Consider the following 15,490-nt stretch of genomic DNA (forward strand, 5'->3'; position numbering starts at 1 on the left):
AAATGGCCCAGTATACCTGAAGGAGTGTCTCCACACCCATCATTCAGCCCGGACACCGAGGTCCAGTGCTGAGGGCCTTCTAGCGGTTCCTTCAGTTACAGGGAACCAGGCAGAGGGTCTTCTCTGTAGTGGTGCCAGCCCTGTGGAACGCCCTCCGATCAGATGTCAAGGAAATAAACAACTATCTGACTTTTAGAAGACTTCTGAAGGCAGCCCTGTTTAGGGAAGTTTTTAATATTTGAAGTTTGATTCTGTTTTTAGTATTCTGTTGGGAGCTGCCCAGAGTGGCTGGCCATCATCATCATCTAAATAATACATTTTATCCTGAGAGGGGGCACGTCTTCTGCATTACAACTCACCTTCCCCACCTCCTCCTCTGAAACCCGAACGAGTTGTGCAGACAAAACATGCAGGCTTATTGGGGGAAACATCACCAAACAAATTATGCAGCAGAGGGGGGGCCACCAGGTGGCGCGTTGGAAGATGGCCGACAATAACATCTCTCTGACCCATATGAGGTAATTAAGGGGCTGCTATGGGAAGTATGCAGTCTTCCTACCCACCCAGGAGATGGGGGGGCACTGCCTTGCCAGCGGTGTTCACAATGTACCCCCTGATCCAAGAGATGGGGGTGCCGAACACTTGGCACCAGCCCTCGGTGAAGTCAGATCTTCCTGACGCCGATTCCAATTAGCACGTGCTGGTTGCTTCAGCTCGGAATTATAATTGGAATCATAGATTGGAATGAAGCTGAAGCACATATATCAAGTAATGTTCAAGAGATAAGACTGCTGATTAATGGATCTTTGTGTTCGGGAGTGACGGATGGATAAGTAAATCTTCTGATGAATCACCACTAGGAGACTGTATGTTTGGAATGAAGGGCGGGTGGAGGAAAAAACTTTTTTTCCCCTTTGCACGATGTGATATTAATAACCCTTCACCCCAGATAGAAATAAGATCATTGCGTTTTCACTAATCACAAGCAGGAATTCAAAAAACTGTGTGGAATGGATTATAACAGGAGAGAGGATTGGTGAATGGTGAGAAAGAGGAAAATTTTCATAGCGCAGTTAAAAAATGGCATCTCGCCAAGACAGGCTTGCCGGAGAAAGAAGGACAGGGGGAGGAGAATCAGGATCATTCGAAAGAGAAGGAATGTTGGAACGCAAGCTTGACATGACAGAGCCTCCTGATTCATTTGATTTATTTGGCAAGCCTGAGAAAAGTAAAGGACAGACCGAAGATTATTATTATTATTTTTTATTGGAAGCGTTGAACAAAGGCTGTCCCTGAGTGATATGATCTTTGGAGAGTACAAAACCCACACAAAGGATGCCTGTTTTCAATCTGCTTGTGAAAATGATCAGAGATCGCAAAGAAAGGAATATACAATAACAACAAGAAGAGAAAGAAAGTAATAAAGGACTATCTGGATTGAACTGGATAGAACTGTCTAATTAAAGCAGTAATATAAGTGATGTTTGGACTCGTTCGGAGTTTTGGACTCGTGAGGAGCTTGATGTATGGGTACCCCCAACAAAATTTAAAATTTGGCTGTATAATTTGGAACTAATGTGATTTGGATAATATGATGTGATTGGCCTGTTAATAAAAATTATTTTTTAAAAAATTATGCAGCTGAGAGTTCAGTGCAAATTCTCCTCTTAATTCACTATTAATGTGTCAGTGCCACATTGCAGAAAACAACAACAGCAGAAGACCCACCTGAAGATGCCCTTCCTCTTTTGCGGACATCCAAAATATCATGGAGCACAGAGGACTGTGAGACAAATATCGCACTGCTACGCAGAACAGGATGGAAGGGAAAGAATTAGCAGTGATTGCCTACTGTTGTACCAAAACAAGAATCTTCCACAATATATTAGAATGAAAATCAATAGAACAGAATAGTGAGCATTTGTCATTCCAGCAGGACGGAAAGACTTTGCAGAACTGAGCAATCATTCAAGCCACGTGTTCTTTGAACTGAATGGGCAACTGCTTGCATACCATCAGTACAATTTCTTTGCTAACTGATAAGTATTATCTCACCACTGCACCTCAATTTGTGCTAACAGTGGTTGTAAATTAGTGGGAATCCGTCAAAAGCATTTTACTTCCACATTAAATATTAAAGTACTTTTGGCTACTTCACCAATAATCTTCCATATTTCTAATCACCATAATCTAAATCTGGCAATGTTCCATTTGCCATTTGTTTTACCTATTTGTTATACTGTTATTCTCTGTTCTTCATGCACATCATAAAAAAGCAATTTTCAAATGGAGGTTCATTAATAATTGTGATCATAATGCTCCCAGTTCTTATTTCTTAAGAATGGAATGAATCGAAGCTATATTACTTTTTAATTAACAAGCTGGAAAAACTGAATGCGCAAGGAGGTAAGATGTTTTTTATAGCTCACTTATGAACACAAGGTTCCTGGGTACAACATTAATGTGAAGGAAGGGATTAATTAATCAGATGTGGTACAATTAAAAATCTTTTAAGTGTCATCTAAGGATACGAAGGATGCTGTGTTTAGTGATTGTCTAAGGACACAAGGTAGAAAACAATAATTTTCAGGCACACAATTTGTCCTTGTGAATCTCCCATGGAAGGCCTTGGATATATGTACAAAAACTAATTGCAAACAGAAGGACTTTTAAATATATTCTACACAAGCACCTGCACAGTCCTAGTATTTCAGTAAAATACTCCTACAGACAAATGTTTAAAAAATCCCCACAAAAGTTTCAGATGGAGATTAAATGAATACCTATTAGAAAATGACGATGTTATTGAAAAGGCCAAAACCACCCTAAAAGAATATTTTAACTTAAATCTAAATACAGGAACAAGCATAGAAGTGGTCTGGGACGCTAGTAAGGCGGTGATAAGAGGTCTATTTATTCAGCAAAACAACTACAAGAAGAAGATAAGACAGCAGAAGAAAGAAGAAATACTTAAGCAGCTAAGAGAGCATGAGAAAAAATTAACAGATCACCCGAAGGATGAACAAAGTATCCGAGCAATAAAAATGTTACAAACACAATATTCGATGCTGATGAGTCAAGAAATTGAATGGAAAATCAAACTAATGAAGCAAAGATACTTTGAGTCAGCGAACAAAATAGGGAAATTTCTGGCCTGGCAATTGAGAAAAAGACAGAAACAGAATATGATAAATAAAATAAAAGTAGAGGAAGATCTGATAGTAGATCCAATTAAAATACAAAAGAAATTTTTGGAATTCTATGAAGAATTATATAAGAAGGGGGAAGAGGACCTAACGCAAATAGAAAGATATCTAAAAAGACACAAAGGAAAGACCATCGGGGAGGAAGAAAGATTTCAACTAAACAAACCCATTAACATAGAAGAGGTTCAAAATGCTATAAAAAAAATGAAAGCAGGAAAAGCTCCAGGCCCAGATGGCCTTTCGGCCAAATATTATAAAGTCTTAGGAAATCAACTATCATCGGTGCTCTGTGATACAATGAACAACATCTTGAGAGGAGGGAAAATACCTGAGTCGTGGAGGGAAGCTTTCATAACATTAATTCCAAAACCGGATGTAGATAAAATGTGTATTAAAAATTACAGGCCAATATCCCTATTGAACAACGATTACAAAATATACGCCGATATTATGGCAAATAGATTAAAAAAGTGCCTATCGAACTTAATTCACAAAGACCAAGCAGGTTTTTTACCAAATAGATTCCTGAAGGACAATGTGAGACACACTATAAACCTAATCGAATATCTGGAAACTAACAACAACATACCAGCGGCCTTGATTTTCATAGATGCCGAAAAGGCGTTCGATAATATCTCGTGGCAGTTTCTACTAAAGACCATGGAAGAAGCCGGGATAGAGGGAGAATTCCTGAGAGGAATACAGGCAATATATTCAAACCAATCTGCCAAACTGGTGATAAATAACAATCTTACAAACACGTTTCAAATTGAAAAAGGAACCAGGCAAGGTTGCCCCCTCTCACCGCTCTTATTCATTACGGTTTTAGAAGTTTTGGCAAATAAAATAAGATCAACACCGGAGATCAAAGGGATCAAGATAGGATCAAAAGAGTTCAAACTAAAAGTCTACGCAGATGACTTGATGTTATCCGTAGAAGAACCGCAAGGGAGCATCGAAAAGGCGCTGGAAATATTAGAAGAATATGGCAGATTAGCAGGATTTAAACTGAATAAATCAAAGACCAAAATATTAACAAAGAATTTGAGAAATGATATAAAAGAAAATTTAGAGAGCCAACATGGAATTAAAGTGACTAAAAAAGTAAAATATTTAGGTATTTGGCTTACACCTAAAAATATAAATTTAATTGAAGATAATTATACAACGACCTGGAATAAAATTAAAAAAGATCTGGATGTTTGGAGCAGAGTTAACCTCTCGTGGCTCGGTAGGATGGAGGCGATAAAAATGAACACTCTCCCCAAGATGTTGTTCCTTTTTCAGAATATCCCGATCATTAGAGGGACCAAAATATTTAAAGATTGGCAGAAAGCACTCTCAAGATTTATATGGCAGGGAAAAAGACCAAGGATCAGATACAAACTACTTACAGACCGAAAGGAGAGAGGGGGGATGGCGGTACCCAACCTAAAATTATACTATGAAGCTGCCTGCCTAAGTTGGGTGAAAGATTGGATAACTTTGGAGAACACGGATCTGTTGGAACTTGAAGGTGTAGACAACAGGTGGGGTTGGCACGCCTACCTTTGGCTAAATAAAGGAAAAACACATAAGGGTTTTTCAAATCATATCATTAGAGGGCCATTATATGAAGTTTGGGAAAGAAATAAAAAACTGTTAGAACCAAGAACACCCTGGTGGCTGTCCCCAATAGACATCTTATCAGTTAAAAAAACAAATTTGGATGAGAAAAACTTAACATACGAAGATTTATTGACACGCTCCCATGAAAATTGGAAATTAAAACCGTACGAGGAACTGAAAGGAAAGTTGAAGGGTTGGCTACAGTACCATCAGATCAATGCAAGATGGACGGAAGACAAGAAAGTAGGAATGAATGAAAAGAAATCAAAATTCCAAATCGAAATAATTGAAAGCAAATCTAAATTATTATCCAAATTGTATAATATTTTATTGGAAGAGGATACAAAAGATGTAGAAACTAAAGAGGTTATGGTAAAGTGGGCTAGAGACTTGGGACACAACATAGAATACGAGAAATGGTCGAAGCTATGGAATCAGGGAATAAAATTCACAGCAAGTGTGGCAATTAGAGAAAATCTAGAAAAGATGATATACAGATGGTATTTAACACCAGAAAAATTAAATAGGATGTACAAGACCGGTAACAAGGCCTGCTGGAGATGTAAAACAAATGAAGGGAATTTTATACATATGTGGTGGACATGTGAGGAAATAAAAAAATTTTGGAATCAGATATATGATGAACTAAAAAAAATATTTAGACTCACATTTCCCAAGAAACCAGAGGCCTTTTTACTAGGGATGGTTGGAAAAGAAATACCAGAAAAAGACAAAACCCTGTTCCAATACGCAACAGCTGCGGCTAGAATGCTAATCGCCCAAAACTGGAAAAACCCAATTACACCAACGGTGAAGGATTGGCAACTGAAATTATATGATTTTATAGAATTGGCAAGAATGACGCAAAGAATCAGAAATCAAAAAAATACAAAGTTAAAAGAGGATTGGAATAAATTTATGGTATATAGTGAAGGCAACTCTGGTAACACAACAACTGCAGTAGGTTCGATTTAACTCTTCCGATGTTATAAACTAAAAACTAACACCAGCTGTAATATGATTTTATTAAAAATAGAAACCCGAAATCAGGAGGGAGGGAAGTCGATGCAACGTATGTGTTTTTTCTTTTCTTTCACTTTTCTCTCTTTATTTTTCCTTCTTCTGTCTAACTTTTAATGTCTTTTTTTGGTTGTGCTTTTCTTTTTGGTTGTGTATGATGAAGAAAATATAATAAAAAGCATTTAAAAAAAAATCCCCACAAAAAACCATGAATGTGGAAATTTACAATTTTTTATATTTTAAAGAGGACATTTGAAAATATAGAACTTAGATCAGCATAGAGACAGGCTGTCAACCAAGGGTCCCCTGCCCACACACCAAGACATCACCTATTTGATGGCAAAAAGTTTAAACCACTCTGCCACCCAGGTGCCCTGATAGAGATGTATCGGTAAATGGTCCCATTCTTAGTCATCAGATTGATAATTTGTTGTGTATGGCCTGCACCATCTCTGTTATGTGGGCCCCAGATGATTGGCTAAGGGTAAATGTGGCTGCTGTACGAAAAATACAATGTTTACCATAACTGCTCTAAACAATCCCATTCAATTCACACATCCTAAACCAGGCTTCCTCAACCTCGGCCCTCCAGATGTTTTTGGCCTACAACTCCCATGATCCCTAGCTAGCAGGACCACTGGTCAGGGATGATGGGAAGTTTAGTCTCAAAACATCTGGAGGGCCGAGGTTGAGGAAGCCTGCCCTAAACTATATACACAACTATGGATTATTATTATTATTATTTTTGGGGGGGTTCCCATTTGTCTAAATCTTGTTTCTCTACAATTAATCTGCAATCTTGGGGCTCCTGGGAGGCTCCCTGCCCTCCAGGCCACACTTCTTCCTGGGCCTTATCCAGTCTTCTTAGTCCACTTCCCTCATGGGCTTTACTTCACACCTCCCAATTCTTTTATTAGGTGGAATGTGTCCTGCAGCTGTAACAAGACCTCATGTTTGTTTGATGGAGATGAGTAGAAATCTCTCATGTTTGTGTGGTTGGACTATAGCCTAGTGCACATATCCGTTGCTGCAACCCCGGCTGGCTTGTGGCTCTCGAATGGTTTCCCATCTGGGATTGTGGCCCTCAGGCTGTTATAGGATCCCCACCCTTGCTCTGTAATAAACCAGTTGTATGGAAATGCTTTAGAAAGCTGCTTTTGAGGTTATGCCTTTATTTGAGATTTGGAGTGTTTCTGCTGTTAAAGCTGTGTTGTAGTAGTAGAAACAAGAGAGAAAGCATTCCATCAATTTAAGTGGGACTTCTTTAGCTCTATACGATTAATTAAAAAAGCAGAAACAAAACCCTCACACACAATTGTTCCTCTAGGCAACATTCACCAGCTGCTGGTAAAATATTTTCATATTCTTGAAATAAAATTTATATTGATTTTGAATTCCAGTCTGAGCTGCTAAATGAGATCAATGCTGTGGGAAGCAAGGCATCTAAAATGCCCTCCCAACCATTCTTTGTTTTTCAAGGCAACGTGAACACATAAAACAGCAGCGCTGCTCAGCTGCCCTGCCAGAGCAGCCACTTGACGTTCACACAAGACCCCCCACGGTGCTAAATGCAGACTGGGGAAAGTGGAGTCATGGCTGGAATATTTTATGCCCCCAGGGTCTTGCTTGTTGTGATGTGATCTATGCCACACTGACATGTCTAAAATCATCATGTGTAATGGCTTCACTGCCATACACATTTGCTGAGGAGCTGAGTTACTTTCAACTTAATGCTGAACAGACTAGCATAGGTTTGTCCAGCTTGTCAGTTAATGAGCAGAAAAGCTCACACAGAACCACCCAGCTGCATTGCCATTGGATTCTAAACAAATGACCTCCCTCTAATATTCAGCTGGGCTTCCAGATTGTCCTTTTTCTGGGTGGGATTCAATCACATACTGGCAAGATCAGGTTGCACAATTCAAGCTGATTTGGTGCTCTTGCACAACAACCAGTTCCCTACACCTCAACTCCATCAGACTTTTTCAGATACATAAAAGTGATAGGGGCAAATGCACTGGGAAGTTTGAGTACTTCTACCTACAGGGGTCACAGGTGGTGCTGTGGGTTAAACCACAGAGCCTAGGGCTTGCTGATCAGAAGGTCGGAGGTTCGAATCCAAGCGATGGGGTGAGCTCCCGTTGCTCTGTCCCTGCTCCTGCCAACCTAGCAGTTTGGAAGCACGTCAAAGTGCACGTAGATAAATAGGTACCGCTCCAGCAGGAAGGTAACCGCGTTTCTGTGCACTGCTCTGGTTCACCAGAAGCGGCTTAGTCATGCTGGCCACATGACCCGGAAGCTGTATGCCAGCTCCCTCGGCCAATAAAGCGAGATGAGCGCTGCAACACAGAGTCATCCGTGACTGGACCTAACAGTCAGGGGTCCCTTTACCATTACCTTTTACCTTCAGGGTACAAGTACATGTGGTGAATTTTAAAATCGCCACACGTAAACGTTTTCTCAGGAGCATCTGAACCTGGTCCAAGGTAATGTATGAACACCCCTGTAGTCTTTCTGTAAACTAATAAAAATGAATGCGTAATAAATAGCCAGCGTTGTCTAACCTTCCCACAAAGCTTCAGCAAACAAATCCAGATGACCAAATGAACATCCAGGTCATCTGGGAGTTTATGGTAACAAGACTGTGCTCCCCTTTCAGAGTTCTATAAAAGCCAAGTTCCTCATTTTTCTACAAGTTTTCCTTTGCAACTTTTTATGGACACAACAGACTTAAATTAGTCTTTATATTGATTTTCCACTGCTACTTGATATACACAGCTGCAGTCCATTATCAGTTGTCGCTGGTGCACCTACCCCCCCTACTGCTTTCTGCTGGTTGTATGCTTTCCCCCATTTGTGCACACTTTTGTTGTGTAGGGGTTACAGATAGCTGCTCTCTGCCAAGTCATATAATGGCACTGCATGCAATGCAGTAACAATTTGCAGGTGTCTTCTGTTCCTGAGCACCAGAGGCAATTAGTCAGTGGGTGGGTAAGAAATTCAAGTGACCTGAGACCTTGGTTACTAGCTTTTCCGCAGCACCTGAGCATTTATAACACGGAAATTAAGCGAGTGAAGACTTTTCTACCTCCATGCCAGGAGAAGCTACACTAATTTGATTTTCACTCATACCACCAGAATAAAGAGGCAAGAGGAATAATGGAACCATGGAGGGGGTAGAGGGAAGTCGGGGGATTGGAGAAATTCCAAATTTCGGTACTGTATTGAATATACAAACATTATGCAAAATGATACAGTTCAATTTTTTATTTTTTATTTCTTAATGTTCATTGTTAGAAGATGTTTGTTATAATGAAAACCAATAAAATATTATTAAAAATAGAATAAAGAGGCAAGAGTCACATATCTGGACCTTAAATAGGCAATGGCTTTGTAAAACATTATTTGCAACAGATAAATAGCTAAACGGAAGCAACTTCCTTCCTCTGGTGTGGGTGACATGCTTATCAGATAGTGGAGTTCTGGTCATTCCACTTCAGTCTTTTCTGGCTGAGCTTCTGTGGCCCAAGACTGATGGCCAGTCTTTCTCTTACCCTTGGCCCTTCACATTAAAGCAGGGAAGGAGAACAGTTTTTAAAAACGAACCTTTTGGGGGATCACATACAAGACAAAGCCAGAGACAGAAGTGGCCAAAGGTAGAATATGAAGTTTACTTTTGTATAGTAGGGTAATTTCTACATGCACCCATGCATGTACCACCCCCCACCTGTCTCTATCTTCCATCGAAGAAGCAAGAAGGATTATCAGAGATCAAGGACACATTCCAGGTGGCAAAAACACTCAAGGAGGGGACCAAGCAAGGCTTGAGAGGGGTGTGTGGCTGGGGGTGTGGCTGGGGAGGGGATGCATGGGGATAGTCTCAAGGCCAGACAGAAAACCCCCTATGCCTTCTAAACACACAACCTTGGAAGGGGCAGTTCTGGGAAAGTTTTCCTTCATTGTAGCAGATGCCTGAAGATCTGTTTTCAGAGTCTTGATTTAAATTTTTCTCCTTTGAAACCACACTGCATCTGCCACAAGCGGTGACTGCACCCCTTAATCCTTGCTGCAGATCCCCATGGAAAGTGTCACACCCTCCTCTGAAAGATATACCCTCCTATCACTGTGGAGCAGGTTGTCCAGTTTCCTCCCCACCTTTGTAATAGAGTTGTGATGTGATGGAACAAGAGGGGAGCAATGTCCGCAGCTGTGAGTGCTTCTTGAGGTTGTGTGCAGCATTGACAAGGGTTGTGATTTCACACTGGCACTAAACTCTCATTGACATTCCTTATATTCTGCACATAGGAACTAATAAGACGGAGCACACGAAAACTGGTTTCTCAAAACACCAAAATCAAAAACCCACCTCTCGAGGTTTATCAACGCTTCCTGAGACAGTGACCCTAAAAGGACTACATAAAGAGGGAAAAGAAAAAAACTCTTAGTCATATCTATAATCAGGGGGGTCTTACCCATAGAGGCTAGTGGCATGGGGTGGCAGGGCGCCAAGTTCTGGAGGGCACCAGGGAAGAGGTGGAGGCCCTTGCCCGCCTCCGTCATGCCGCCCATGCCAAAGCAGCGCCATGTCCGGAGCCTCCGTCTGCTGTGGCCACCGTGGCATGAAGCGTCCAGCCTCCGCCTCTTCCCTGCCAGAGGAGCCGCCCTCCAGCCACTGCCCGCCTCCTCCAGCCCCGCCGGCAGCACCATCCTCCCTACCTCCCTAAAGAAAGGTCAACAACTCTGGGAAACAGGGGGGGGGCGGGGCGCTGGAGCGCTTTGCACCACAGTGCCAGATATGCTTAAGACGGCCCTGTCTATAATGCTGGTATTTCACCAAAATGGTTGGTCAGTACCAACATTTTGAAATTGAGGTAGTTCTATGTACCAAGGTCTGATTTTGCTCCTTGAGTTTGTTCCCAATGAATGGTCTTTTCTCAAAGACAATTCATATGCCATTGTTTCTGTTTTGATCTGGTTCCACTGCTCATCCATTCTCCCTCTCCTTTATGTACATAGGCATGCAAACTGAGTGAGAATCAATCCCCATGCTGAGGCTTACACAATCCTACACATGTCTCTCAGAATAAGTCCCACTGATTTATTTCCAGGGAAGGGTGTGTAGGATATTGCAACCTGAAACCATTAAACAAAGCTTAGAGGATGAATTTTGTGGCTACTCCCTGGGAAGGATGAAAATGCAGAAATCTTGGTGAAAAGGATAGATAACAAATCTAATTCTACACTGCTGAATCGTTCCTCATATTAGTCTGAAAAACACAGTATTCAGGAGTTTTCATTTCTTTCCCAAACCATCCATTTAAACCTGTAGTGTTGATGCTACAGGGCTTCTGAAAACATATCAGCTGTATGCGCAAAGAATTCATACATCACCTAAGTATCAACAAATACCGTTTCTCTCTGGGGTTTAGTTACCAAAGCCAAAGAAAATTAGAAGTTATAGGAAAACAGAATTTTATATTTGCAGCGAGGAAATCAATTTTAGAGTTAACTTCAGGAACTGTGCTTGGCAGTCTTCATCCTTTGGCTCTCGGCCATCCTTTTGCACATGATAATGGGTCTTAAAAAAAATAAAAATCCTTCTGGCCTGTTCAAAATAAATGTACTCAAAACCTGAACTCTTGCCATGGCAATCTGCATTGTATCCTTATCAGAATGAGGTACAAGCAATGTATTTTTCTGTCCCATAAGATCTCTGCTGGATCATAGAATCATAGAATCATAGAATCATAGAGTTGGAAGAGACCACAAGGGCCATCGAGTCCAACCCCCTGCCAAGCAGGAAACACCATCAGAGCACTCCTGACATATGGTTGTCAAGCCTCTGCTTAAAGACCTCCAAAGTAGGAGACTCCACCACACTCCTTGGCAGCAAATTCCACTGTCGAACAGCTCTTACTGTCAGGAAGTTCTTCCTAATGTTTAGGTGGAATCTTCTTTCTTGTAGTTTGGATCCATTGCTCCGTGTCCGCTTCTCTGGAGCAGCAGAAAACAACCTTTCTCCCTCCTCTATGTGACATCCTTTTATATATTTGAACATGGCTATCATATCACCCCTTAACCTCCTCTTCTCCAGGCTAAACATGCCCAGCTCCCTTAGCAGTTCCTCATAAGGCATCGTTTCCAGGCCTTTGACCATTTTGGTTGCCCTCCTCTGGACACGTTCCAGTTTGTCAGTGTCCTTCTTGAATTGTGGTGCCCAGAACTGGACACAGTACTCCAGGTGTGGTCTGACCAGAGCAGAGTACAGTGGCACTATTACTTCCCTTGATCTAGATGCTATACTCCTTATCAGAGCAAAGGACTATCTAGTCCAGCATTCTGTTCTCACAGAAGCCAGCTGGATGCCTATGGGAAGCCTGCAAGCAGGATCTGAATGCAACAGCCCATCCAGAGGTATTTTGACCCCAGCACTGGAGGCTGAACATAGCCATTGTGACTTACAGCCATTCATAGTCTTACCCTCCCTTTCTGTCTCTCTCTTTCTCTGTAGAAGCTGTGTTATACCAAGTCAGACCATTGATCCTTCTAGCTCAGAACTGTCTAGACTAACTGGCAATGGCTTTCCAGGATTTCAGACAGGGGGCATTCTAGGCTCAGGACCGCAATACCTCAAGGACTGCCTTTTCCCATATGAACCTACCCAGACCCTGAGAACAACTTCTAAGGAACCTTCTTCATGTGCCTCCTCCAGGAGAGATCCAAAGGATGGCAACACGAGAATGGGCCTTTTCCGAAGTGGCTCCCCATTTGTGGAATGCTCTCCCCGGGAAGGATCGCTTGGCACCTTCATTATACACCTTTAGGGGCCAGGCAAAAACGTTCCTTTTTAACCATGCCTTTGGTTGATTTGATTGACATCCTATGCCCTTTAAAAATGTGTTGGGGAGAGGGGGTTATGGGGTTGTTTTTGTTTTTATTATGTATTTTGTGCTTTTATATTGTGATTTTATGTTGTAATCACCCTGAGAGCTGCAGGTATAGGGCGGTATACAAATAATAATAATAATAATAATAATAATAATAATAATAATGCTAAGATTTGAACCTGCAACTTCCTGCATGCAAACAGTTGCTCTACCACTGAGCTACCATAGTTTCCCACCTACCCATTTCTCTCATACATTTGTTTTTCACCCTTCATAAAGGATTGTAAGCCAGTGATACCTCTTCCTTCTTTCTGCTTCTCACTTCCTCCCAGTTCACTCAGCAAGGCATAAGAAGTCTGCTGTGGCTACTTATGGTTGCCATCATTTATCAGTAAGTTGAACATATGGCATATTGCAGTTCTGTACAAAGGGACCAGCCAATCTGAATGTAGCCACTAATCATGATGATGGCTTTCCAAGTGTCTGACACCTCCTGTCCCCCATTTTTACAGTCCCAAAGAGACCATTTATCAAGCCATTTGTTGACTGCTGTGGCTGGTGGCTTATGTTTTACTTGGTGGGTCACAAGTTGTGTGGGCTTGATGTACTGCAGAGATCAATAGGAGGGTTATCCCTTTACACTTTCAAGGGGATAATCAGAATTGTATAGCCAAGCAACTCCAGTGCAAAACTTCACAGGTGAAGGATCCATTACTGAATTTGCTGCAAATGCAGTAGAAAAGATCCTGCTTATATCAGGTTACAGCTTGTTAGACTGCACTACTCACTTGTGACAGGCTCGAGTCATGCCATATGAGAGCAATTTGCTAATTACTGCCATTTGCTGTGAATATGAGTTTCTTGTGAGCATACTGCGGTGAAGATGTGAGGTTAATAGTAATTAAATGGACCAGTTCTCTGTGCAGCACAAACTAGCAGGTAGGCACCTTGGACAGAAACTGGGCTTAAGAATGTCAATCAGGACAAGGATAATGTTGTGTACTTTATGAGCTAGAGATCAAGAATAATCACAGAAAATGCAATGTTAATGGATGAAGTTTGGCAGGCATATGCCAGCAAAGGAAATCAAGGATAAAATATATGGCAAAAGGAGGTCTCTGTTAGCCTGCTTCCAACAATACTAACGATGATTTACTTTTTACTTAATTAGTTCAGTGGTTTTAAATAAAGACCATCCACATGGTTACATATTATCTACTAAAGCTAAGTAACAGTGGTACTACATCCCCCCCCCCCGTACTAAATTCTCCACAGGAATTATTGCAACAAATAGCTTTTGTTTGGCGATATATTTTCTGTGATATGCTCCCCATTGAGAGGAATGTTACTATATCAACATTCAAAACTTGCATATAATGCTGCAGATATAGGTTAAGCATGATATAGACAAGTCACCGTAAAACAGGTTGATGCATGCTTTTAGTCATTGGTTTTTCTGTGTCAAAGGTCTTTCCTCCTTTTTGATACATGCATCTATTCCAGATGTAGTCGCTGATTTTGACTGAGTGGAACTGTGTGATTTCTGGACATTTTCTTGGTGACTATGATTTTTGGGAGAGCAATGGAAGCTGAGAGCGGAAACCAGCCAACTGGCAAGAAAAAAGGGAGCTATAGCATATAACTGCAGAAGACTAATGGTGGCTGCTGGGAGTTTGCTGCCTAAGCTATGGAAGAAGAAGCTGCCTGGGACTCAGCAGATGTACTGGGTGTCAAGTGGCATTGAATTAATGCTCAGCTACAATTTCTGAATTTTTTTTTTAATGATTACGAGTTTGTGTTGAGCTGGATTAATTGTTTATTGACTTGCTTGTTTTTGCTTTACTGATATAATCCTGTGTATATGTGTGTGTGTGTGTGTGTGTGTATGGTAAAGGGACCCCTGACCATTAGGTCTAGTCGTGGCCTCCTCTGGGGTTGCGGCGCTTATCTCACTTTATTGGCCGAGGGAGCCGGCGTACAGCTTCCGGGTCATGTGGCCATCATGACTAAGCCACTTCTGGCGAACCAGAGCAGCACACGGAAACGCTGTTTACCTTCCCACCTATTGATCTACTTGCACTTTGACGAACTGCTAGGTTGGCAGGAGCAGGGACCGAGCAACGGGAGCTCACCCCGTCATGGGGATTCGAACCGCTGACCTTCTCATCAGCAAGCCCTAGGCTCTGTAGTTTAACCCACAGCGCCACCCGCATATATATATATATATATATATATTTTGGTGTCTTCGGGTGTCTTCCCGTGTAAGAGTCGGGGTGTCTGTGCGACGTTTCGACGAGGTCTCACTCGTCATCTTCAGGCTGGTGCTTTCGGCTTCAAGAGCACAACTAAATGCAGCACAGCCATCTTCTCAGAAAAACTCTTCACAAGCTCAAGAGGTCAAGACACAAAAGCTTTAGCAACTAATCTACACTTAATGACCCACCCAGTGGTATTCAGAATATCACTCATGAAATCACTCAAGATATCCCTCAAGTAATTAAGGAACAAAAGAAGAAGAGGCACACTAATCTAGGAACTTCCTCTCTGCCCAGAACGTTGGAGGCTATACACCACACCCCTCAACAGTATTTATAGGAACTCAAACACCAGATTCTGCTCTGTTCCAGTAACAAGAAGCCGAAAGCACCAGCCTGAAGATGACGAGTGAGACCTCGTCGAAACGTCGCACAGACACCCCGACTCTTACACGGGAAGACACCCGAAGACACCAAAACCTGCATTCCTGTACCCGTGAAAATCTACGAAAGC

At 41.7% G+C, this 15,490-nt stretch overlaps 1 long non-coding RNA gene across 3 annotated transcripts in view; it reads left to right on the top strand.

The window, feature by feature from the left end:
• LOC309540447 overlaps window positions 1-14,435 on the top strand; it is a 246,059-nt gene extending 231,624 nt beyond the window's left edge. For all 3 annotated transcript variants that reach the window (XR_014223289.1, XR_014223292.1, XR_014223293.1), the window contains one exon: window positions 14,225-14,435. This is a non-coding gene — a long non-coding RNA (uncharacterized lncRNA). The remainder of the gene's footprint in view (window positions 1-14,224) is intronic.
• The last annotated feature ends 1,055 nt before the right edge of the window (window positions 14,436-15,490 follow it).

The sequence above is a fragment of the Podarcis vaucheri genome, assembly GCF_965113315.1.
Source record: "Podarcis vaucheri genome assembly, chromosome: 9".
Taxonomy (NCBI): Eukaryota; Metazoa; Chordata; class Lepidosauria; order Squamata; family Lacertidae; genus Podarcis; species Podarcis vaucheri.